This window comes from Myotis yumanensis, unplaced genomic scaffold (assembly GCF_028538775.1).
Source record: "Myotis yumanensis isolate MYYU_CA2020_CCGP unplaced genomic scaffold, mMyoYum1.0.hap1 SCAF_9, whole genome shotgun sequence".
Taxonomy (NCBI): Eukaryota; Metazoa; Chordata; class Mammalia; order Chiroptera; family Vespertilionidae; genus Myotis; species Myotis yumanensis.
This window is the reverse complement of record NW_027223760.1, coordinates 67,701,990-67,725,466: the sequence shown is the minus strand read 5'-3', so window position 1 is coordinate 67,725,466 and position 23,477 is coordinate 67,701,990. Positions and strand designations below refer to the sequence as shown.

The window sequence follows — 23,477 nt, the reverse complement described above, 5'->3', positions numbered from 1 at the left end:
TGCTCTATCCTCTCAGGTCACCAAAGCTTGTGTTAGCAAGACCATACTTCTATAGATTCTAAAATAAACATAGTCTTTCAACTTCAGGAAATGAGACCTGGTCAAGTACGGATGGACTGCCTGTGGCTCACACAGAAATGCAAGCAGCTGAGGACAGTGCTCAGTAACCAGTAGGAGCTGAATATTAGCCATCGACCTGGACTAAAATCCAGGAGCCAACACGGTGTGACTAAATCTAAATTTCCTGCCAAAGCCGAAGCACATTCTAGTCATGTGGAGAAGATTTCTGCCCGCCCTTCCCAGAATTGGGCCTTCGCAGACAGCCCACACTGAGACTTCATTGGGGAGGAAGCGATTTTGCAGGTGAGAGGCACCTATCAAACTGACATTTTAATTTGCAGGTGTGGAATGTGCCGGGGAAGCAGGACTGAGGGTGTGCGAGGTGACTCTATGTGAAAGTGTGGCCACAACATTTTCCCTAGGTCAGATAATGATTTTCCAATCACTTGATTCCAGCACAAGTGTCCGTGGTAACTCTTGGAAAATAAAAGCCTTGCAATTAGCAGGTGAAGTCTCTGAGCCGAAAGGGAAGGAAGGAGACAGAGGTGAGAAGGCCATTCTTTTCTGCTCCCGAGGACGTGGAAGGTGTGCGCTTAGGGACCCTGTCCCAGTCTGCGCTCTCACTCATTACTCCCAACCTCACATTCCTGCGTGGAAACCTGAGGCAGGTTTGATGGTGTTCAGATTGTCATAGGATGATGTATCCTGGGAAATAACTCTCACTTCCTGCCTGGCAATGTGGGGTGTGTGTGTGTGTGTGTGTGTGTGTGTGTGTGTACAACATAGATAAGTTTTTAAAGTATTTAAAATGTGCTTCCTAGACCAGCAAAGGAATTCTGCTTCCCAATATATGGATTCATACTCTGTATTAAAAACTACAATATAACTTACTCCTGGTTGAGAAAGATCATTAGTTGGTACATAGATGATTAATGGATAGATGATAGATAGATAGATGATAGACGCATGGATAGATAGATAGATTATAGATGGATGGATAGATAGATAGATAGATAGATAGATAGATAGATATGAAGAGCTTTAGAAATATCAGGGTCACCCTCACTTTACAATAAGGAAGTTGGTGATTTGGGGCGTTTCAGATAAGCAACAATGTAAGTATCGAGAAATGTGAATTCTGTACTGTTTCCCCCTGACGACCCATGTGTCTGCTCTCAGGGCCTCAGTTTTCTCCTTGGGAATTTATTTATTTGGGATGTCCTAAAGAGGTTTAAGAAATCATATGTATTTGTAGATTAATGAATCAGTTTTGTTACAAAAATAACGTTTTATGAAATCAGAAAAGAACTCTTCACTCCTGAACTCATTCATCACACATGTGCTGTCTGCTCCTCTGTGGACTCCTGGGCCTGGAGGCGAGGCCTTCACAGGTTACCGTTCAGGTGCTGAGAGGGGCTAGGAGACAGAGCGGTGAACAAGAGCCACACTTTTGTTCAGAAGATAGTAAGAGCTGTGAAGAACAGACTTAGGTGATGCCACTAGGGAGTGATAGGGCCAATATGAGGTTTCTATTGCTGCCGCAGCACATGACCTCAAACAAAGTGGCCTACACCACAAAGGCTGACAACACTTACAGCCTATTTTTACTCATTTAAATGAAGACTCTTGGACTTTGTCTATAGAGTCTAGAAAGTTGAAAACCAATTCACCTGAATTAGTTTGCATAGCTAATTACTGTAACAGATAAACCTCGAAATGAAGAGTGGCACAAACACAATTGTTTGTTTCCCTTGAACCTGCTCGTGAAGGGGAACAGGTGCATGAGCAGCCTCTCAGGGTCCCAGATGCGAGGCTCTGCCACCCTGACCCCATGACTTTCACATCTGTCCTTGGTCATCCACTTCAGCCACAGCCCAGAGGACCCGGGCAAGGTCCCCTCCTGGGGCGGCAGCACCTGGCCACAGAGACAATGAAAAGATCAGAGGTTGCAAGGATTGGGGTGGGAGGAGGTACGCATAGAAAGAGCACAGGAGATTTTTAGGGAAGTGAAAATGCTCTGTAAGATACTATAATGTTCGATCCACGTCATTATACATTTGTCCAAATCTATAGCACACAGCACAAAACACACCAAGTGAACCCTAATGTGAGCTAGGAACTTTAGTTAATATCATTATAAGGGTCAACTTTCTTCTCAGAAATTTTCCTGGGGAAGAAACCAAGTTAGCTTGAATTTTTAAACTTCTGTTGCTTATAAAAGATACAGAACACTCATCTTTTCTTTCTAATTACAAACATATGGTTTACCAAACCATTACAAGTGTAAAGGTGGAGAATATAGTGTTAAAATAACTAAAGCCTTCAAACATTTTCAAAGGCTTGAATTTCAACTATACTTTGATGTTGAGCAAGTACAGAGAGAGTCCAGTCAAGAAATTTGGTCATGAGGGCCAGTAATTTAAACCATAAATTACTATGAAATATATTGCTTCTATAAAACGTCACAAATTCTACTGTTAAATAAGATGTTGAAAGTAAATTTCAATAACAATTTAAGGGAAGGGTTTAAATGAGAGTAACAGGGTCCTGAAATACCAGAAATGTATCACCCCAAAGAGCAAAATAAATTTTACACTCTCCGTGCTTCCCTTTACAGCCCTTTAATAGCTGACCATTGTTTTTTAAAAGGTGATACCATTTAATATTTTCTTTTTTCTTTGCACAAAGTCAGTTTTCTTTGAGTATGTAAAAAGTTCTGCTGAATGATCCTAGCAGAAAATGCACTTATCCGTAATTATGTCTTCTCCCTGTGACTGAGTACATTTTTCAGGTGAAATTAAAAAGTGCTGAATGATCCTAGCAGAAAATGTACTTATCTGTAATTATAATGTCTTCTCCCCGTGACTGAGTACATTTCTCATATGGAATTAAAAAGTTAAAAACCTGAGAAGAACAATCATTGAAAGGTGTTACCTGAAACCCTTCACCTCTCCTCTTCTACACGGTGTACCTTAACACCAATTCAAATGTACTCTCATCTGAGAAATCTATGCAAAGTGAATTGATGTTCTCAGCTTAATTCCCGATGAAAAATACATTCTTTATAGACACCTACGTTGTGAATACTGTATATGAGTCTAAGGGGAATCACTGTAAAGTTACAAACCTATCCGTCTTTTCAAGTTTTAATATATCTTTATAAAGTGTGAGATAGAGAATAGTTATGTACAATAGGTGCCATGTGCTTTGCGTTATTAGAACTTCTGGTTTAGCTATATCTTATTTCCAAAGAGGGACAATTATTTTAAATGAAAACCATTTAGCCATGTGGTAGTCAGCCTCAGAGTGACCCGAAATGGTCTCTGCATCCTGGAGTTCACACCCTTGTGTGACACACTGTATCAGGGTAGGTCTATGTAAGTCCTACAATACCCCAGAAGGAACGGTAAGCCATTTTGGAGACTTCTCTCTTGCTCTCTGTCACCTTTTCTGATGGAAGCCAGTTGCAATATCACAGGTACATTCAGGCAGCCCAGTAGAGAGGCCTATAAGACTAGGAGCTGAGGCATCTTACTTTATTACTAGAGGCCCGGTGCATGGATTTGTGCACATTGAAAGGAAATTAATTAGAAGGTGGCCTGTGGGGCAGGACTGGGTGAGACAGGCTGGACATATCCTGGAGCCAACCTCCTGCTGTTCCTCCCTAGCTGGCTGCACCTGGGGCAGCACCGGAGCTCGAAGGGCATCTGTGGAGTGAGCAGGGTCCCTCCAGCAGGTGGGGCCCCTTGGCCTGGCATGCAGGGATCAGGTCGAAACCGGCAGTCTGACATTGCCCAAGGGGTCCCAGTGTGCGAAAGGGCACTCTACAAAGTTGCTGTCTCTCAGCAGCTCCTGCGTTGAGCTTCTGGCCCCTGGTGGTCATTGCATGTCATAGCTACCAGTCGGATAGTCATTTAGGCTTTTATATATATAGATTATTTCAAATCTGGTATTAAAAACCTATGCATGATAATAGTTTGAAAAATCTCAATCATTTACTCATAATTATTCTTGTAGATATTCATTGCCATTATACATATTTGAGAACTGCTTTTAACACATTAAAATCAATTTAAAATTTAAGGGCATATCATAACCTAAATTGCACTTCCTAGTTAAATCTATGGCATTAGGAACACATTAGTACACAATTAAATTGTAAAATGTCAATCTACAGCTCTTTAAATGTGTAGGTGGAGCCAAGATATCCAAGTAAGTCATTTTGTGTCATATTATTAATTAATTTTAAAAGTAGATTTGATCTAGTAACTTCTTAAACATTTACACTAGCTGCAATTTTAATAATGTTATCATGAATACCCAAATACTTATCTTCATAATCATATAATTTAGAAATGAATCTGGTCTCAGTTTTTTAAAACATATTTTCACCAAACCATCTTTGTTTTCATAGCTTAGCTCTGGTAGCATCAATCATTCTGCTTAATTTGACAGATAGGATGTGAAGGTCATCATTTATCTACCTGCCTAAAGAATCCATATATCCACAGGCCTTCTTAAATGAACACACACAAAGGGAGTTGCTGTGATACTCCTAATGAGAACATTTTCTGCCAGATATGTCTTCCTCCTTGCGGGACTGTTTTTAGATTAGCTCCAGAGAATCTTCAGGAAGGAATCTCAAGAGAAGTATTTTAATATACATCTTTAAATTTAATTTTGAAAACTACAGACTCTGGTACTTTGCTGTCTGTCATTCACCTCTCATATTGGTCTCTGAGGCATTTAGATAAAGCTAGCATAGGATTATCTGCAAGTTTGAATGGAACAGTAATCAATTTCTCTGAATCAGCTAAGAGCCTGCAGTGGGCAGTAATGACACAGCTTAGAAGAAATTTCCTATATAATTGGCTTAGTTAACTAATATCAGAAGAAAAAATATGAAGTACATTAAAATGGTAAGGTATTTTATGCCTATTTTGATTAACTTTGGTACTAATTTTGTTAATTAATAGCCTTTATATCCAGAGCAGTTTTAGGTTTACAGAAAAATTGAGCAGAAATTACAGTCCCCATATTATCTGTACCCCCATACACACACATACACACATAGTTCCTTCTAATATTAACATCTTTCATCAGTTGTTATATTTGTTACAATTGATTATCTAATGCTAATACATTATTATTATCTAAAGTTCATAGTTTACATTAGGGCTCACTTGGGGTGTTTTGTGATGTGTTCTATGAATTTGGACAAATGTATAATGACATGGATCAATAATCATGGTATCTTACAGAGCATTTTCACTTCCCTAAATTCTTCTGTACTCTGTGCATACCTCATCCCACCCCAACCCTTGCAACCTCTGATCTATTTATTGTCTCCACAGTTCTGCTTTTTTTTTGAGCAAGTCATATAAGTGGACTCATACAGTACGTAGCCTCTTCAGATTGGCTTCTATCACTTAGCAATATGTATTTGTTTTCTCCATGTCTTTTTGTCGCTTAATAGCACCTTTCTTTTTATTGTTGAATAATATTCCATATGCCGCAGTTTAGTCGTTCACCTATTGAAGGATCTCTTGGTTGTTTCCAACTTTGAATAATTATTAATAAAACTGCTATAAACATTTGGTGGAGGATTTTGTGCAGACACAAATTTTTGACTCCTTTGAGTAAATACCAAGAAGTACAATTACTGGATGGTATAGTAAGAGTATGTTTTGCTTTGTAAATCACTAAACTGTTTTCCAAAGTGGCTGTACCATTTTATATTCCCACCAGCAATGAATGAGAGTTCCTCTTGCTTCACATCCTTGCCAGCATTTGGGTAAATGTTTTAGATTTGAGGAATTCTAATAGGGGTGTAGTAGTATCTTGTTTTACCGTGCAGTTCCTTGATGACATATTATAGTAAGCATATTTTCATATGCTTATTTGCCATCTTTATATATTATTTGATGTGGGTCTGTTCAAATTCTTTGTCCATTTTTTAATTTGGTTGTTTACTTTCATTATTGAGCTGCAAGAGTTCTTTGTATATTTTGGATACCCATCTTATCAAATAGGCATTTTGAAAAGATTTCCTCTCAGTCTGTGGCCTGTGGAACTAGTTTATAAAATATATTTTAAAATTTTCCATATTGTACTTTCTGGAGACATATAAAATATGTATTTCTAAGAGGCATAAATTACTGAGTTTATAAAACTAAATATATTAATTCACCACGTTTGAGTTATCAAAACACAGGGTCTGGCATATAGTAAGCATTAGATAAATGTCAAGTATCTTGTATATTGTTTTCATCTAAATACTGCAATGTTTGGATTGTGTCTTTATATTGGCAAACATTTTCTCATAACATAATTCTCATTAAACTAACACAAACCATAAAATTGATAAACTCATGTGATATAGAGTACTTCCATTTTTATGGAATTCATTAAAGAACACAACAAAAACATCTAGAGGTGACATTTTTGTGTTCAAACTTTACAAAAAGGTTCATCTCCTAATACTAGTCTAACATAAATAATGTTTCACTTAAATTTAATTGGGTAGTTATGTCATTTTGTAGATTCATAAAGATCGAGCAGTGATCACACTGTATCGACAAGCAGAAGTGTTTATAAACATTGAATCAATGTATGGTTTAGAAAAAGCCAATTTCACATATTTCATTTGTAAATTGTCCACAAAGGATTTTATTTACTCTTTTATGAAAGCACTTTACTTTGAAAAAAATCAATATTTTGTCATCTAAATGCTTATCTCCTAGTTCCCAGTGACCTCAATTTATTTCTGAGTGTTCCTATTAATACAGATGTTGAATAGAAAAACACCAAAAAATAAAATTCTTTCTGTAGCAGGACATTATAGCTCCATGGTTTGGAAGGGACCAGGGAGATCAATTTCTTTCAAGTACTTCAGGGCCACCACCCCCATGGCAAAAAGCCCAATATCCCATCTTTGCTAGAAATACTGCAATAGATTTCCCTAGGTTACAGTGCAGTCCTTTCCAGCTTTTTATGGGACAGAGTTATAAATACTGGAAACATGCTAAAGCAGATTGTGAAAAGACTTATGCTATGGCAAGTTTGGATATGATCTAGAATGGAAAATAAGAACCAGCAAATATTTCTCAGTAGGTAAGTAACATCTTCAGTCCTTTGCTTTAAAAGAATATCTTAGACATTAACTTATAGAATATGTGATAATATATCAAGAATGAAGACTAAGAAACAAGTTAACATAATGCTTTAATAATCCAGGGAAGGGCATGGGTGCCTTCAACTACCAAGGCAGTAGTAATGGCACTCTGAGGAGATAATAGACCAAAAAGGTACGAAATATGTGGAATTTGCTGGATTTGGCAAGTGGTTGACTATGAAGAAATGAAAAGAAACAAAACTAAAGATGACTGAGTTTTCTAATATGGGCCTCTGAATGACTATTAGCTGATATTGCCATTAACTAACATTGATAACAAAACTAATGCAAATAATATAAGAAATATAGGTGTGAAAGTAACACATTTTAAAATCTAAATTGTTATAATGTGTTGGGAATATAAGCTATTAGTTATTTTACCTTTCCATTTTGTAAAGTTTTAGAAAAATTTTACTCAAAAATCTTAGAATTTTTATGTTATGTACAATAAGAATTGTTGACTTAAGTTGGGCCTAATAAAAATGTTAAATCAGCAAAAAGATAGATAGAATAAAGTAGCAGAACTTCTGTCCACTTTCTTAGAGATATTTCTGATACTTTCTCATGAGCAAATATTATTATCAAATATAAGAATTTAAGGATCAAAATAAACTCCACTGTTCTCTATTCACTGATCCAATATGAAGTAAGTATAGCCTTTCTTCCCACTCCCAACCCTGTCCAACACATTAGATAAACACAGTATTTATTCCATAGGAACCAAATTTAAACATCCTTTATTACTTGTCAAGTTTTCCTGTTGGAGAGAGATGGCAAAATTTTTATACAGACTATCAATATAACTCCTGAAAATCCATTATTCCTTTTATTCCTTTTCCATGTGTATCCTCAAAATATGTTTTCTAATTTACCCTATGTCAGTGGTTCATAACCTTAGTATACATAAAAACTACCTAAGATACTTGTTAAAATACATATTCCATACAAATACAGAATCTACTTGTCAAATTCTGTTTCGGTAAAGTAAGACATACAGGAATCCTAGGAATTCGTGTTTTTGTAAGTGTCTCAGAGATTTCCAATGTATGTGTTCCCTGTATGACAAGGGAGTAACACCCTTAAAGAATCACCTTAGAATTCTTTAAACCTTTTCCTTTAGAGTATTGTTTTGAAGCTGTAATCTGAAGTTTTAATTTAGCAAATGTTCTTATTCATTTTTGTTATGCTTTCAAACTTGCAAATACTTCCATGACATATTGTCTACGACATGCCTCTCTATGGATTTTGACTGGTCCCTAATGTGCACACTAAGGGCTGGATATCTGGGGCCTGGAGCAGACTAGTGGAATTCCACATTTGCTGCCTCAAACATTTACCCAAGGTATCAAAATCACCCTCACTGCTTGTAAAGAGTACATGAAATTGGATAAAACCATTGTGAAGAATTGAAGAGACTGTGGTCCTTACTTTGCACTGATGAAGCTTTTAAATATTCTATTTTCCTGGAAGATGTAATTTTCATTTTTTTAAATAAAAGGTGGATGCATTTCCATTCAGATCCAACAATAGTCTGTTTAGGATGTAAACAACAGCAATGTCCACCCACCCAGATCTTTCTGAATGAGTGGAGATCATTGTACAAGAAGCAATTTACAGAAGTAGTGAGAATACTTCTAGGGGTTTACTTCAAAACCCTTCTCTGTTCTTTCATCATCCTTCCTAGGTTATATCTCCCCATGCATGATACTAAAATGTAAAACAAGTAAGCTTGCCACGTAATCACTGAAGACCACAAACTCAACTCATTCTCTAGCCCTATGATTCTCTGCACATTCTCTGAACAGGTGCTAATCTGCTCTGACTTGTCAGACTAGCAACCAGAAAGCATCAGCTGATAAATACCAACACTTTCCTATGTCATTAGCAGCAGCTGCCAGAATAATGAAACATCTGGCATCTTCCTTTACTGATTAAACAGGTCATTCCGAAGACCTGTTCTCCAGCCCATGAGCGTAAACACTGCAGCCTACACTTTTCTTTTATTCATGTAATGCAGATACTGGGACATTCTAGAGGTGAAGTTGTCAAAATAAGAATAAGGTTGAATGATTACAGACTTATTATATTCAGCAAGAAGAAATTAAAGTAGACTTCAAAAGGGTTCAAACAAAGAAAAAATCATAGATATTGAAAATAACTGCTAATAATTTAAGATTTGAGGACAAGTAGCAAATCAATAAATTTTACATGTTCTATGTCAAATTAAAATAAAAGTTTAAATAAAATGTGTGCACACATTTTCTGATATATAAAATATCAGGATAATAAATTAGAAGCTGGAGAGTTCTCTATTTTACTTTACTAAGTAGATTATTCCTGGTAAACTGTAATGTAAACATTTTCTGAAAAGAATTAGTGGTTTTCTGGAATATTAAAAAATCATGTTGAGGTGTATTAGGATGTTAAAGAAGATTCTTTATCTCAAGACTTTTATTTCTCTTACTTTTAAATAAAATTGCTAGTAGATTTAACAAAGAATTTGGAAACATAATGAAATCTAATGTAAATAATAGAAAATGATTCATTCAGGGGGAAAAATAGCCAAATTTTAATTCCAATATGATGGAGTCTGAACTCTGTTCTGTTACAGCTTAGGAAATAAACCAGAGATTAACTGAGAATATTTTGTTAAACATTCATAAAACATGCAGCTGGGAAATAGTTGTGATTTTGGAAAGGAAATAGAAAATATTTTGCCACCCAGCACAAACATACGTTTTTGCACTTGCAATATCTATGTGAAGTACTGGTCATCACTCCTTGAAAGGAAAAGATGGGAAATTGGAAAAAAAAAACAGAAATGAAGAATGATGAAGAAACATGGCGAAGAGAAGAACATAGTTTCATTAATACACAAAAAAGTTAAATGTTTTTTACATGCAGAGGCAATGACTGAGAAGATAAATTATTTAGAATAATTCATGAAAGAAATAGCCAGGATGAATCTTTCCTCTGATGCTAAAATTAGGGGAAAAAACCATTTCATACTTATAATTACAAAAAGAATATTTTATAATCACATTGAAAATTCATAGCTAACATTACATAACAGGGTTTTACAAAGAGAAAAATAATATTTTGAGATATATCCCCCACTTTCCCATGAACCCTCAGAGACTCCTGATATAGAGAGAGGCTGAATTGGAACAGTGTGAGTGTGACAATTATGTACCTCATATTTCCCTTCTGGACAAGTGACAAGTCATGTCTTAGTAGGAAAGTGGATAACAGAGATTTCCAAAATTTGTTCCATGAAAACTAGTTCCATTGGATATTAATATCTATTACTGGGACATAAAAGGACTCTGTGACCAAGAAAGTTGAGAAATTCTAAGATAAATAGATTTCTACATTGGACAGGTAATCCACACCCTGAATATGCTAAAATATATTTTAAATCTCTTGTAAAGTCTCTTGTGCAGAGTCATTTTCAAACATATTTAACTACAAAAAGCACTATTTTCTCAGATATCCCTAGAACTAGCTATCCAAAGTACAGATTTAGGGGAACATCATTATCAGGCTTTATAAACAGAAGTTCTCTCATAAATATTTAAAAATTTCAAAAGGTGGCTAACATCAATAATGAATGTATTGCTCTTCTTATAACTAAATATTATTTACTGCATATTTTAAGGAAAAAAATAGTTAGACCAGTTTTATTATAGATAGTTTAGGATACTGTGTTAGTAATTATGACTATTTCCAGAGATTTAAGTAAATTTCCCATGAAGTATATCACACTTTGGGGGATGCTTCTTACTTGCTTATTAAAGCAAGCTTTCTATTGTTTTACCTAAATAAGCTGGGGAATGGAATGATTTTGATTGGCTGTAATTCAATCCCATTTCAAAAATCTCCAAAACCTTTAACATTGGAATCTACCCAGTTAACAAAATTTTAAATGTAAAATACAGCAATGTCAACTATAGGCACTATGTTGTACAGCAGGTGGATCTCTAGAACTTACCTTGAATAACTTAAACTTTATATCCATTGGACAGCTTCCCATTTTCCCCTCCCCAGAGCCCCTGGCACCCACCATTCTATCTTCTGCTTCTATGAATTTCACTATTTTAGTTACCTCATATAAATGGAATCATGCAGTACTTATCTTTCTGTGATTGGCTTATCTTACTGATCATAATGCCTTCCAGATTCATCCAGAATGATGTCACAATTGGCAGGATTTCCTTCTTTCTTGTACCCAAATAATGTGTGTGTGTGTGTGTGTGTGTGTGTGTGTGTGTGTGTAATATTTTCTTTACCCATTTATTTATCAATACATACATAGATTGTCTCTATATCTTAGCTACTGTAAATAATGCTGCAATGAACATGGGAATACAGATATCTCTTCAAGGTAGTGATTTTGTTTCTTTTGGATATACACCCAGAAGTGGGATTGCTGAGTCACATGGTAGTTCTATTTTTTAATTTTTTGATGAACCTACATATTGTTTTCTATGGTGGATGCAACATTTTATATTCCTAATAACAGTGTGCAGGGGTTCCAGTTTCTCCCCATGTTAAATGTTCTTTCCACACAAAAAAATACCAAAAATCTGTCTGAAAAGGTTCTATTAAGCATATAAATCATATCCTAAAATAAAACAGTATACCTATATGATTGAGGAGATTTGGGAAGGAAAATTAGGGCCCCAAAATTGTTTCATTATCTACATTCTTCACTATTTTTTCTATCACCCTACACCTATCAAAAGCCAAGTAGAAACAAAAAATGCAGATTCATCATTTTAAAACTTTTGGTTATAGAGATTTTCAAACTCACAGAACTGTATGATAAAACCTGTGTCTGCATCTCCAATATTGCTACCACTATTTGTCAATCTTGTCAGCAGTTTCATTTAATGGAAACATATATGACAAATATTCTTGAAAACTTCTTGGAAACTCTAATATTTAAACTTTTATATAATAAAGCGCTGAAATCCTTGGAGTTTTCTGACAAATGATGTTTAATATATTATAGAGCTTTAAAGTTCTACTAGTACAAGTTATAGTAGAATGCTGATTTTCCCAACATAATGAATTATAACTTCCACTCTTGAGCTGGCAGACAGAAAAACCATTACTTAGCATAACTCCTCTGCATCCTGCTTGAAAAGTGAGCATTGCCTGTAATAGAGCTTTCTTGTTTTTGGAATAGCATTTTCATTAAAACTCTATCATAGATAGATTGGTGTACCATGCAAAATATCTATAAGAAATCTTATGCAGTATTGACTTTTATGTAAACCTTAAAATCCTTAGTTTATGGTGAAAATTGTCTTCAAACTTCTTAATTACAGTAAATCTTTAGGCTGACAAAGTATTTTTTAAGTATGTCATGCCATGTATAATCACGATAAAGAATGACATTTAAACACTTTGTACATGAGATATCGGAAAAACTTTAATGGGTATTATTTGCTACCCTGCAAAAAATGTTGATAAAATTTATTCCTATTATTCCTATGGTAATCAAAATATATAATTAGCATAGACTAGAGAAACATGCTACTGTATTATTTTCTCCAGAAGGTGAATTCCATAACATTAATTTTCCAATGTTTATTTCCATATGACATGGGAACTGTCTTTATATCTCTTCAGCGTGAAGATATTTACTTCCCTTATCCTTATCATTGGTTATATATTGCAGCACATCATATGTAAAACTAATAGTATTCGGTTAGGAAATTTAGAATTTTAATGTTTTATATTGAGTAAGAATTATAGGAAACAACTGACTAAATAATCATTTATAAATTTTGCAACAACCATAAAATTGTAACAATAGCTCGCATTTTAAGGACCTGTATTCAGGCATCGCTAATTTACTCCCTCTTGACCTCCAGAAATTGAGGATAGTAAGTGATTTACACGAAGTCATAGTAAGAACACTAAAATGTATACTCAGGCTGTCTAGTAATAGAATTTGAGCCCTTCATTACTCATTATACTGAATTTTTTGTCAGCCGTCCTCGCCTTAAACAGAATAGGCTAGCTGCTGAAACAACACAGTTGAATACAATGAAAGCTGACTGTGCTCTCTTGTGCTTGGCTGTGGCTGGAGAGCTCTGTCTCAGTGTGGTCACTCAGCGACCCAGAATCCTTTCATATAAGGTCACCATCATCTTCGACATGAGGCCTTCCTCCAAGTTTGCCACCAAAGGGGAGCAATGGAGAATCTCTATGAGGAGATTTCTTCCCAGGTCTAGAACTTACATACATCACTTCCTGCCCACATGGCCTTGCTAGAGTTTAATCACGGGTTCCTAACTTGAGAGGCTTAGAAATATAATTTAGCTGCATGGAGATAAGAACAAATGAATAAGCAAGAGGTGGTGTGTGTGTGTGTGTGTGTGTGTGTGTGTGTGTGTGTGTATGTCATATTAGTCAGCCCTTAAAAAGAAGGAAATGCTGACATTTGTGACAACATGAATGAACCTGGATGACATTAAGTGAAATAAGCCAGGAAGAATAAGGTAAACACTGAACGATATCATCTGCATGTGAAAGCTAAACAGTCAAACTCAGAAATAGAGAGTAGAATCGTGGTTGCCAAGGGCTGGGAACAGGAGAAAATGGAGAGATTTTGGTCAAGGGTACAGAATTTCAGTGCTGCCACACTGGCACCCACTCATTGAAAAGAAAATAGAGTTGAACACTTACCTTGCAAGAATAAGTCCTGGAGATTCAATGTACAGCAATGTGCATTTAGTTAATAGTAGTGTATCAAATACTTAAAATTTACTAAGAGAGTAGATCTTAAGTATTCTCACCACACCAGAAAAAAGATAACAGTGATTATGTGAAGTGGTGAATAAGTTAATCAGCTAGATTGTGGTGAGTATTTCAAGATATTTATGTATATCAAGACATCAACTTGTACATCTGAAATATATATACTATTTATTTGTCAAGTATACTTTAGTAAAGCTGGGGGGGGGGGAGTAAATAATATTACATGTTTACATGTTTGCATTTTAAATATGCAAAAGCTACTTTAAAGTGAATTTTTCAGATATTCATAGAACAAGATTAATTAGCAAAAAACTAGACAATTTTTAAAATTGAAATAAGTCCAATTTTAGATTCAAGTTGATAAAAGTCTGTCAGTGTTATATAATGTAGTTTTTCATATTCACAGGTAAATTAGTTGAATTGCAATATCCCGAATATTACTCTTATGCTTTCATATTTCTCATGTGCTTTTTTCCTAGAAATTGTATACATACAACAGATAAAAATGTAAAAGTATGACCTGGAATTTCAAAATTCCTAGAAACAAATGATATGAAAAGTTTTTAAAGTTCAGAATAATATTTGAAACTGGATACCTTCTATCCCATAAAGCATAAAATGAGGGAAAGAAAATCAGAGAGCTTTTGCAGTTCAGCAGGTTTCACTGTACTGAGTCCAATGAATCAAAGTTAACTCTCTGTAATAGGATATATTATATTATACATTGAAACTTAAATGTATTAAGGCAGGAGGGGGGAAAACTAAGTTCCTTTGACTCCGCTGCCAATCCGCGGCTCTCTGGTTGATGAGTTCTGTAGCATTCGGCATCTGTTCAGTGAGTGCTGCTAAATGATCAGATGTTCTCATCACTCATTCTTTATGTTTATGTCATCTCAAGTAATCATACTCAGTATTAATTTACAGACAGTAATTTTTCAAAAATTTTGTTTGAATCTCTATACCTGTGGTACATTTGCATGAGAAAACTAAGTTAGTCTTTGTTTTAAAATGAGCTCCTAGTAAAACAAATGTATTACTATATGCTCAGAGGAAATTTCATCTTAATATGGACACTGGATTTTATGAAAACTAGAAGATAATGTGGCATTGTTCTCCCAAAATAAAAGCATCTTTCACTTATGAATACACAATTCTTGCAGTGTTTAAAATCAAGTTATTGTCAACTGTTTCTATGAAGATATTGTAAAAGTTCAAATTTAAAATGTTAACCACAAGTCGATATGGGCTACTTTATATTCCGTTCATCTTAGTTTTCAGGTTCTTTGTTAATTGCTGGTCTGACATCAACAGCATAGATCGACTCTTATCTGCAGGGATAAAGGTGGGGAGTGCATGTACTTGCTGCCTGTGACTCAGCACTTGCTACCCGAGGAGATGAGGTACTAAAGCTTCAGGGCAGCTATCCTTGCTCTTTTTTCAGTAACATTAAGAATAATTCAATAGTATTTCTATTCTATAAAAGCCTGATTAGACCCTTAACTACCCTTTACCCTCCCAAAATAACTGGTCCAGACAGATAATTTTATTTCAAACAGTAAGAGCTCTGGCCAGCTGTTCATTGTGGAGGAGACTGATAATGATTTTAAATTGGCTAGACCACAGCTACATTGATGGAGAGGAATAGAGGTTGGGAAGTGAGACGTGGTGCCATGAACTAGAAATCCCCATTCAACCAGAACCAAGCTCTCAAAACCTCTTTCGTCTTCAATATGGAGTCAGAAAGCTCCCTTTATGAGCTCAGTTATCATATTCTTACTTGCCCCTAAAGTACAGCTACATTTTGCATTTATTTCCAAAATTTTACTTTTTTATATTTAGGTATTTAATCCATCTGTCATTTGTTTGTGTATGTTGCATAAGGTAAGTGTTCAACTTATTTTCTTTACAATGAGTGGGAGCCAGGGTGACAGCATAATTTAGTAAATCAAATATCCTTTTCATTCAATTGAAATACTGGCTTTTACAGATACTAAATTTCTGTAAATGTCATGAGCTTTTTCTACTCCATTGAACAATTAGTTCAATGGAGTAGAAACAATTGGTTCAATGGAATACATTACCACATTGCTCAGTTACAATATCTTAGAATAAGTCTTAATACCTAGTAAAATAAGCTCCATCACTATAAAAAAATAATCGTGGACAACACTCTTGTGAGGCTGAAAGCTTATAGTCATACTAGAGGCCCGTTGCACAAAGATTCCTGCAAGAATAGGACTTCCTGCAGCCGGAGCAAAGCTCCCTTCTCTGCTGCCTCGGCTCTGCTCCCGTCTCCGCATTGCTCCCTTCTGCAGCGCTTGGCTTTCTTCTATGCTGTCTTCAGTCTTCGCTCAGTGCCTGCATATGCAAATTAACTGCCATCTTTGTTGGGTTAATTTGCATACTCATCCTGATTGGCTGGTGGGTGTAGCAGAGTGACACCAATTTGCATGTTTCTCTTTTATTAGTGTAGATTACCTAAAGTCACAAAAATGTAGCACCCTTCTTGGCTAGTGCTCACTAACTCACATGTTGCAAAAAGCCACATACCATGAAATGTAACACTACAGGCAAGGCAGGTTCTGTAGATTATGAGGCTGTGGGAGAATTTTTAAAATATCTGCTAAGTGGAAGAATTTTTAAAATATATGCTAAGTCTTAACAGGAAAGGGTTATATGGAAGAGCAGGTTTTCAATGCTGATGAGACTAGCTTCTTTTATAAGGTACTAGAGGCCCGGTGCACGGACTTGTGCACCGGTGGAGTCTCTGGGCCTGGCCTGTGGGAATTGGGCTGAAACCAGCTCTCTGACATCCCCTGAGGGGTCCCAAATTGTGAGAGGGTGCAGGCCAGGCTTAGGGAACCCACCAGTGCACAATTGGGGCCAGGGAGGGGCCACGGGAGGGCTCCAGGGCGATCTGGCCTGTTTCGCCCAGTCCCAATTGGCTGAACCCCAGCAGCAAGCTAACCTACCAGTTGGAGCGTCTGCCTCCTGGTGGTCAGTGCAAGTCATAGCAACTGGTTAGATGGTCAGATGGTCCAAGGGACAATTAGCATATTAGGCTTTTATATAGAGAAATTGGCAAATGTACCTATATAACACAAAACCATGCGCTTAATTATTCATAAGAAATAGATAGTAAATAGCATATCTTTAACTAGAAAAGCACATAAAGAGGTTATGTATTCATGGGTTGATTGACCAGAGGATCACAGGAACCTAATCCTATATTTATACTACTCGGAATGGTTCCATAGGAGCTACCTCAGTGTTCATAGCAACCTTATAGAACATAGCTTTAACATATAACAAGAATAAACTGAAATATGTCTATTCCCAGTTAGTTTTAAAATGTTCTTTCTTTTTATTGTTTTACAAATTCACTAGATATGTATAGGTATAGTATTTTATTTATTCATTTTGATACTTGTGTTTCTGACTCCAAGGATTCTTATCTTTCATTAATTCTGGAAAATTCTCAGACATGATCTTTTCTCTTTCTCTTGTTATATTTTCCTAATCAAGGGGTGCAATTACATGTATCTTGGACCCTCTCACTCTATCTTCCTTATCTTCTAACTTCTTTTTCACTTTTTCTTTTCCTGCTGTATTCTGAATAATTTCTGCTATTCAGTGTTATAATACATCTTTCCCTCTTCAGCTGTTTCTAATCCGTTTTTAATAAATTACCGAGTTTTAATTTTGGTTAATATATTTTTAATATCTTGAAGTTCTATTTTTATCTTCTTTATCAACTTTCTATTTTATTTTTATGTATTTAATAATTTTAACAATACTGATAGTCCAGTACAGTAATCACCAGCCACATGTAGCTTGCATGAATTGAAATATACTCAAAGTATAAAATGCACACTGATCTCAAATACTTAGCAGGAAAAAAAAATAAGATTATCTAATTAATAAGTTTTTTGATGAGTTGAAATAATATTTTTATACTTTGGATTAAATAAGCTATATTATTAAAATTTATTTCATCTGTTTAATCCCTACATGGATTAAACAAGAAAGAAAAAAAAGAAAACATTAATAGACATGGACAACATTGTGATGATTGCTGGTGAAAGGTGGAATGAGGAGAGGTGTAGGAGATTGGGGAGGGTAAATGGTGATGAAAGGAGACCTGACTTGGGGTGGTGAATACACAATACAGTGTACAGATGATGTGTTGTGAAATTACCTGAAATCTGTGTAATTTTGTTAATCAGTATTGCCCCAATTAATTCAACAAAAAGAGAATATATTTAATTAGTTCATTTTATCTATTTATTTTAGTCTTTTATTAAGATTACTAAATAAATTAAAAATTAAATATGAGGCTTACATTTGTGGTCTACGGCCTGAAACACTATTAGCTCAAATTCTCATGATTCTCTTTCTGCTCTTTACTGTTTCTGCCAGCACTTGTTTATGGTGACTCATCTCCTCAAATGTTTTATAATTTTATTTTGTATTCTTAGCTTGCTTTTCTATTAGCTGTATCCAATTAATCTGTGTTAATTGCTCAGCTTATGGTACCCCAGTCAAGTGTAAGTAGCGTAAAAGTTAATCTTAGTTCTTATGACAGGAGTATGGCTACAAACCCTCACAGGAGACATTTTCCACACCTATGGCTCAGGTCAGGGCAAATAAATCTTCATTTAGGCAACATTTTCTATTTTTTCACATTTTCATTATCTAAGCTTTTATTGTGTAGTGCTTAGTAAGTCCCAACTTTATCCATATCTCGGCAAAATGCAATTCTCTCTTTTGAATTTTTTAATTTTTTTACCAAGATGAGTGAGTACCACCAGAACAAGAGGATTATCACTGTTTCCTTCTTTGCTTATGTTTAAACCAGCTTTCTCTTCGTTTTTGGTCCCTAGGGATTCCCCTTTCTTTATTTTAAGCTCATATTTATTTAAAAGAATGTTTTGAAATGCAACAAACATTTCAAGTGCTTTCTACTAAAAATGAATGTTATGTAGTTTTATGTTACCATATTACTATAAATAGAGGCCCTTTTATTATTTATCTAGAACATATTTATGTTGATCCATTAGATATGTCTAATGTTGATAGAGGTAGATTAAAATCACCCATAGTGATTGCTTTCTGTGATGTTTTCCTTTCATTTACAGTGCTTTTTGCTGTGTATTTGACTTTTCTACTTTTGGTACAATACATTTATTTCTCATATCTTCATCAGAAATAGTGCTTTTTTATCATCCTTTCTCTTTTACCATATTTCATATTATCTTGTCAATCCTTCCATATTTTGTGTATTTCTGTCTAACATCTATTTTCCATCCCCTTTTTAGATGCTCTATATTTCTTGGCTTAAACATTTCTTATAAACTATGGTCCAACTTGTATACTTTATGTGCAGCAGAACACTTTGAAACCAATTCCTGCTGAACCCTGAATCATCTTGAATGCAAAAGAAGAACTATTTAGGTCATGGAACACAACTTTAGATGTCTCAATAAAAAAGGATCAACACTAGGATAATAAAAGAGTGTTGAGATTACATTAACAATCAGGAAATATAATGTGTCACTATTGTTTATCTTAAATTAAAGATATTCTATCATCTCTTTAAAGCTGATTATAAATATTTCCATTGTTAAGACAAAAAGTCAGAGAGAGACTCTTGTAGACCCATAATTAGTTATCTTGGATCAACTGTTTATTTGATGAACTATTGAGTAAATATAGGATACTTTGTTCTATAGGTAAACAATTGAAGAAAAATACTGTCCTTTCTTCCTAATTGATGTGTGAAGTCATAATATAAAGATATACTTTAATTAATGTTTGGAAACCATTAGAAGTGTTCCCACTTTTAGCCTTAATCTAATTTTGAATATTCTTCTTTTAGGTTCTGTCGATTATTTTTTGGTTTCTCACTTTGTTCTTGTCTCATTCCCTTCATCCAGTATTCTAATTGGGTATTTCTTGATTTGGAGATATTTCATATTAATTTAATGTCTGCCAAAATTTACCTAATAACTGTGGAATAGCCTCATGTCCAAGCCATACATCTTAGACACTTTCCTCTTTTTTCTGTGTTCTACCAACTCCCACCTTTGGAGTTAAGTATGGAAGATCAAAGAAGGGAAGATTACACAAACCAAGTAGTGTCCAAGCCTAATTGATTCCTATACCTCACATTGGACAAACATTGTTGCAATAAAAATTTCCATATAGTACCATTATAAGCTCCACCCCCATCATCTACCACTGCCATAACTGAGGGCCATCTCTGCTTGAACATTTTACACAAAAGGTTATGTCAGCTACATTGAAATATATAGGGATGTTTACCAAAATAGAATACTGTGAACTGCTCATCTAAACATAAAAGCAGATGTATTAAAACGTTCAGTCCAAATTAGTTTGTGCTAAAGGACAGGTTAATTTTTTTTAATTTAAATTCTTTATTGTTTAATGTATTACATAAGTCTCCTTTTTCCCCCATTGACCTCTCCCCGGCCGCCTCCAACACCCAGCACGTGCTCTCACCGCACCCACCCCCTCCGTCTGTGTGAAAAAAAAAAAAAAAAAAAAAAAAAGGACTGGTTAATTTAAGGCAAAATTGTGAGAAAGGGATGACATCAAAATTTAACACCATTCAACTACGGACTTAGCCACTTATCATCACATTTTCCCCCTAGCAACCATTGCTGATGTTCATTTTGGATAAACTTTGCCAGGGTTGATTTTTATTCCAGTGAATAAAAATTTATCAAATTTCCTTGTTTCCCCACTGAAAATAATATTTTCTACATCAGAGTTTCTTGGGATTGTAGGCAAACTGTTAAAGGTATAAATTAATGTGCTTCATTCATTAATGATCCCGCAATTGCCAAACACAGTTCTTGAAATATGGCACATTTAATAAATTTTTAAATGAGTGCAGACATGCAGAGTTTTATGTAGCCTCTTTTATGACCAAAGGGAAATGATTTCTGGAATGGCTGGCCTTCATAGCACTAAAGCCTGTGGTTAAGGAGATTTTTCTCTGAACCACAAATGCCCTACTAGTATCTAGATATTTATATGTATCTCTGGCTATGAATAATGTCACCTATATTGAGTATCATCTTCTCTTCAATCAGGTATTATATTCTGTTCATTTGTTTAACCTCTAATCTAACACTATGTCTGGTCATTAGGTACATAATAAATAAATGAAAGCATATATTAATTAATCAATGTATAATAAAAGCAATGTTCAAATCAACTAGTGCTTGAAATATTAATAATCCATGGTAATGCCTGCTTAATTTTTTTTTTCAAATGGGCCTCATTCAAATGATTTTAAGGACCGAGTCAAAATTTGGCAATGTGTTATACCTATTGAACATCTTAAGAAGAATCCTTGTTTGAGAAATTGTCTTATTAATAAAGAGCTAAATACAGACCAGATCTTCCTCCCTGGGACAAGACCTATAAGAAGGCACCTTGGTAGTATTTAGGATGTGGGCAAAAAACTAGTAGGAATAATGTCAGAAGCATTAGAAAGAAAGGAGAACCAAACTCATCTTCTTTCTTTCCTTCCTTCTTTTTTTTCTTCCTCTCATCTGACTGTATTAGATTTTAAGGAAAGAGTAATATGACTTAATTTTTACCCTTAAAGATATCTTTAGCAAGAGTGTTTGACTAGGGACCTGAAAGAAATCAATTTACTGCTAATATACAATATTTAGCATAAATATTGTAATTTTTGTTGTGTCTTAAACTGTCTACATTTTTGAGATGGTAATATAATTAGCCAAATTATTCATCCTGAGCTAATGAAACTATTTGGCATGTATGAACAGGAACAGTTCCTATGAGAGTGTGCGTGTGCATGTGTGTGTGTGTGTGTGTGTGTGTGTGTGTGTGTGTGTTTACACAGAGCTTTTTAAAAACTACTTAGTGAATGTCGACATATTTTTGAGTAGTTGTATGGCAAAACTGGTAACAGTCACTTGTTTTTTTTTTCAGTTCCATCACATTAAACATTCTAAGCATAGTCTACAAGAAATAGAGCAATTTTAATTATTAAAGTAAACAAAATAAAAGTGTGCTAGTATCATAATTTATAGGATATGATTATAAAATATCTTAAGAGGGAATATAATCATTAAGTTCTACTTGGACTACAGTTATTACATAAGGCAGGTTAAGAGAAAAATATTCCATGCCATTTAATAATGAATGGAAGGTAGAAAAATGACATTTTTATCCTGGATGTACAAAAGTATGAGTGTGACCAAGCTTTATATTACAGGGGGATGCCGAGTTTGGGGGCATAAATGTTTCATATTTATTCTTGAATATACATATAAAGAAGGTAAGGGGTGTTCGAATACACATTTAACTTTTAAGGAAAAAAGAATGCCAATTCTACCTTTTTTAGTCTTATTAGCGGGAGCCACATAATGAGCTGGAATAGTAAAACTGAAGCAACATGGTATGTCTTAAATTGTGCTGTTGTCTAATGCTTACCTTGCTCATTATTGCTTATTTATTTATTCATGAGGAGCTATATACTTTAATAAGTGTTCTCTCTGGAGAGCGGTAACATTCCTTCTTCTTTAAGTGAACTAAACTCAAAATTCTGTAACCAAATTACATGTGGGTACTAGTACTAGTTGATGATCTGATCTCATAGCAATAATTTCCAAATTTCATTCATTTCTTCGTATATGCTGAGCACTATTTTGTCTATAATTTACTTATTTTCTTATATACATTACCAATAAGATGCTAATTAGTTTTAATGTCACTGTCCATGCACTAACTAAAATCATTTTATTTGCAATCAGAGGAACATGAGCCATATTTTGGGAAACACTGAAGTTAAGGTTAAGAAAAAAAAGCAGATTCTTGGTTGAAGCTGAGCTTAACCACCATAGGTCTCCTTTATGCACAGCCATTATTCATGGACAAATTAGCGCCTTGTAGCAGCAAGACTTTGACAGAGTTGTTATATCTAGTCTTTCAATATTTAATAATGAAAACAAGATGGATTAGTCCTTGTTCCATGCGGCAGGCCTGATGAAATAAGAATTATCATAGCTATTTACTGCTTTTAAAAGAAGAAATGTGATAGGAAATGAAACTGCTCAATGTGACCCTTTAGAAACTTTGATCCACAGCACCTCATAAAAGTGTCCATTGGAAATGCCTAAAATAATTCTTCCCAAATGCATTTACTTTAATGTTACTTATAGAATAGAAAACTTTCACCCTTTAATTGTGTGCAAAATGCCCCAGTATTATATTAAAAGTGATTCTATAATTGAGTGGGGTTGGCATGGAAATCGTTCTATTCCTACTATTCTGAAGCTGGCTCACATAATAATCAATATGAGTTGAGAAAAGTACTGGTTAATGACCTGATTTGTGACATCTCATTAAATAATGAAACATCATGATCTGACTTCCAGAGGAAACACAGGCAAAGTGACCTTGCTAAGTGGTG

The 23,477-nt window shown here is 34.8% G+C and overlaps 1 long non-coding RNA gene across 1 annotated transcript in view; it reads left to right on the top strand.

The window, feature by feature from the left end:
* The first annotated feature begins 275 nt into the window (after positions 1 to 275).
* Positions 276 to 23,477, top strand: part of LOC139016477 (uncharacterized) — a 125,958-nt gene continuing 102,756 nt past the window's right edge. Inside the window, exon 1 of the long non-coding RNA XR_011472682.1 lies at positions 276 to 363. This is a non-coding gene — a long non-coding RNA (uncharacterized lncRNA). The remainder of the gene's footprint in view (positions 364 to 23,477) is intronic.